The sequence below is a fragment of the Coenobita brevimanus genome, chromosome 41 (assembly GCF_032717465.1).
Source record: "Coenobita brevimanus isolate Jiangsu-jjx chromosome 41, ASM3271746v2, whole genome shotgun sequence".
Lineage (NCBI taxonomy): Eukaryota > Metazoa > Arthropoda > Malacostraca > Decapoda > Coenobitidae > Coenobita > Coenobita brevimanus.
This window is the reverse complement of record NC_136994.1, coordinates 18,854,742-18,859,246: the sequence shown is the minus strand read 5'-3', so window position 1 is coordinate 18,859,246 and position 4,505 is coordinate 18,854,742.

The following is a 4,505-nucleotide window of genomic DNA, read 5'->3' as shown; positions in this document are numbered from 1 at the left end:
AGGAAGAATTGGTTGAATGGAAGGACTGAAGGAAGGAAGGAAGGATTGATTTAAAAGAAGGAAGGAGAGAACGAAAAGGAGGAAGGAGGGGAGGGATAAAGGAAAGAGGGATGAAGGAAGAGTTGATTGAATGGAAGGATTAAGGGAAGAAAGGAAGGATTGATATAAAAGAAGGAAGGAGGGAAGGATAATGGAAGGAGGAAGGAAGGAAGAACTGGTAGGACGGAAGGATTAAAGGAAGAAGGGAAGGATTGATTTAAAAGAAGGAAGGAGAAAGGAGGAAGGAAAGGATAATGAAAGAATGAAGGAAGGAGGAATTGATTGAATGGAAGGATTGGAGGAAGGAGGGAGGAAAGGATAATGGAAGGAGGAAGGAAGGAGGGAGGAAAGGATAATGGAAGGAGGAAGGAAGAATTGATTGAATGGAAGACTGAGGAAGGAAGGAGACTGAGGAAGCAAGTGAAGGAAGGAGGGCAATGAAGGAGCGAAGAAAGGAAGGAGGGCACTGAAGGAGCGAAGAAAGGAAGGAGGGCAATGAAGGAGGGAAGGAGCGAAGACAGGAAGGAAGAAGGAAGGAAAAAGTAAGAGAATGAAGGAAATGGAGACAAAAAAAAGAAGAAGGAAAGAAGAGAGGAAATGAGCAGAAAATTATTGCAAAAAAAAAATGATAAAGCAAGAATTAGAAATATTATGAGGTAAAAAAAAAAACAGGAAAAATTATATATTAAAGAAAATCGAAAAAGATGGAAATTAATAAAGAAAATTGAGAGAGAGGGAGAGAGAGAGAGAGAGAGAGAGAGAGAGAGGCCTTGATCTTCTTTTGTTTCAGAAATTAAACTGGATTTTATTTTTTTTATTTTTTTCATTTCTGGTTCATAGTATTTTCATTTTCAAGGATTTTTTCGGATTTATTTTCAAGGATTTTTTTTTCGGATTTATATTCAAGGATTTTTTCGGATTTATTTTCAAGGATTTTTTTTTCGGATTTATTTTTAAGGATTTTTTTGGATTTATTTTCAAGGATTTTTTCGGATTTATTTTCAAGGATTTTTTCGGATTTATTTTCAAGGATTTTTTTTTCGGATTTATTTTCAAGGATTTTTTTTTTATTTCAAGGATATTTTTTGGATTTATTTTCAAGGATTATTTCAGATTTATTTTCATCGATATTTTTTTATTTCAAGGATTATTTTGGATTTTTTTTTTTCAACACAGCTGCTACGACTCACTCTTTCCTTAATAAAATCGTCTGGGTGATTTTTTCTCCCTCTGTCATTTTCTCCCTTCCTGTCTTCCTTCTTCCTTCCTCCTCTCTCCCTTCCCTCCTCCCTGGTTCCATCTCTCCCTTCCTTCTCTCCCTCCCTCCCTCCCCTTCATTCCTTCTCTCTCCCCCCCTCCTTCCTTCTCTTTCTCTCCCTGTCTGTCTTCCCTTCCTGCTTTCCACCCTTCTTTCCATCTTTCTTCCCTCCCTGCCTTCAACCTTCCCTACTTTCCTCCCTTCCTTCTTCCCTCTCTCCCCGCCTCTTTCTCCCCATTCCATCCTTCATCCCTCTCTCCCTGCTTACCCCCTTTCCATCCTCCCTCCCTTCCCCCCTGCCTCCCCCCTATCATCCTCCCTCCCTCCCTTCCTCCCTGCCTACCTCCTTCTTTCTCTCCCTTCCTGCCTTCCCCCCTGCCTCCCTCCTTGCTTCTCTCCCTTCCTGCCTTCCTCCCTGCCTCCCTCCCTCCTTCTCTCCCTTCCTGCCTTCCCCCTTTCCTCCCTGCCTGCCTTCCTCTCTTCCTCCCTGCCTCCTCTCCCTTCTTGCCTTCCCCCTTTCCTCCCTGCCTGCCTGCCTGCCTCTCAGTTCATACTACCGGTTCCTCATACCCTCCAGCCAGGCAGGTTAGGCTCCTCGCACCACACTACACCACACCACACCACACCACACCTGACACACACACCACACTACACCACACCACACCACACCACACCTGACACACACACCACACCACACCTGACTTACATCCCTTTTCACCACCATATCACACATTTCTAAACACACCTAGCTAACACCGCACCTAACTCACACATCTCACCTGCACATCTGACTCCTACCACCTCTAATACCACCATACCTGACTCACACCACACCTGTCTCACACACCTCACCCACTCCACACCTGGCTCACATACCTTCTCATACCTGCCCTTCCTCTCTCTCCCTCTCTTCTTTCTTTCATCCTTTTCCTGTGTATTTTTTTCCTCCCTCCTTCCCTCCCTCCCTCCCTCCCTCCCTCATTTCCTAATTCCTCCCCATTCCCTGCTCCCCCCTCACCCGTTAGTCTGCCTTTCTCCCCGACAATGGTAGTAACGAGGGGTGTAATAGCCAGAGACGCTCGTTAGTTGCAGCGTTATTGTTGCAACCACCAGTGATGCAACACACACACACACACACACACACACACACACACACACACACACACACACACACACACACACACAGGCAATAAGTCAGTCATCGTCTTTCACACACACACACACACACACACACACACACACACACACACACACACACACACACACACACACACACACACACACACACACACGCACACACACACGGAGAGTCAGTCAGTCCTTCTCATTGACTCTCTTCATATGTCTACAAGTATTCATCTTTCTCTCTCACTTTCTCTCTCTCTCTCCCTCTCTCTCTCTCTCTCTCTCTCTCTCTCAAGGTCGTTCCTCTCCACCTCACTCACACCCTCCCTCCCTTCCGTTTCGCGTATTTTTTTTTTTTTTCGTCAAAGCACTCCACCCTCCTCTTTATCACTTTTTATATATATATATATTTTTTTTTACGCCAATCTATACTCCTTTCACCCTAAGTTGGCTCAGGTTTTTCGTCATTCTGCGTTATATTTCACGTAGCTCAGTGGCAGAAAAAGACAGTGGTAAGGTTGTAAATTCTTTCTCTGTCTCTGTCTGTCTGTCTGTCTGTCTGTCTGTCTCTCTCTCTCTCTCGCACACACACACACACACACACACACACACACACACACACACACACACACACACACACACACACACACAGGCAGTAAGTCAGTCATCGTCTTTCACTCACTCACTCATACACACACACACACACACACACACACACACACACACACACACACACACACACACACACACACAGGCAGTAAGTCAGTCATCGTCTTTCACTCACTCACACACACACACACACACACACACACACACACACACACACACACACACACACACACACACACACACACACACACATCCCGCTTTCAAAATTACCCCACTACCACATCCAATCTCTCTCTCTCTCTCTCTCTCTCTCTCTCTCTCTGTTGCAACGCCGTCACTTTGCAACTTCCTTTTTTCCCCAAGTTTCATAAGTAAGATGGGCGAATTTCGGTGAATCGAACCCGGGATTGGTCGATGGCGGGTCCAGTGTGCTACCAATTAAACTACCAATTCCACCTACTTGACTTTCTCCTCCCTCCCCTATTTTCCAGGGTTAAGTTGACAAGTTAGTGAAATATTACGGAGATTCGAATCCGGGACTGTATCGATTGCGGGCTGAGTATTCTTCCAGCTACATCATCACTACCACCTGTTTACTGGGTTGATTGATTGGTTTTTACTTGCTTTCCTTGGTTGTTAAGTAAGGGAATGAGTGAGAGCATAGCAGGAGTCGAACCCAGGACATATCGGTTGCGGCCATCACCACTACTGATTCCTCATTGTTGTTCTTGATCTCAGGGTCGATAAGAGACATGCACAAACTCCCATACACGTACACACACCTCTCCACATACATACAGAGTCCCATACACGCACACACGACTCTCCACATACATACACAGACTCCCAGACACATACACACACCTCTCCACATACATACAGAGTCCCATACACGCACACACACCTCTCCACATACATACAGAGTCCCATACACGCACACACACCTCTCCACATACATACAGAGTCCCATACACGCACACACGACTCTCCACATACATACACAGACTCCCAGACACATACACACACCTCTCCACATACAGAGTCCCATACACGCACACAGGACTCTCCACATACATACAGAGTCCCATACACGCACACACGACTCTCCACATACATACAGAGTCCCATACACGCACACACGACTCTCCACATACATACAGAGTCCCATACACGCACACACAACCCTTCAGAAACATACACAGACTCCCCTACACGCAGTCATACCTTACCGGAATCGAACCCAGATCATATCGATTTCGGCCACTACTATTAAACACCCTTTTTCTCCTTCGCAGGGTTGATGAAATACAGAAATCGAACCCGGGATTTGTCGGTTGCGTCCTCTACATCACTAATACCTCGTTTTCTTTGTTCGCAGGGTTGATAAGATGGAGTTCGCAAGGGTGGTAAAGCAGTACGTCGTTTTCTTTTGTTCGCAGGGTTGAGAACATGGCTGAGTTCGCAAGGGTGCTGA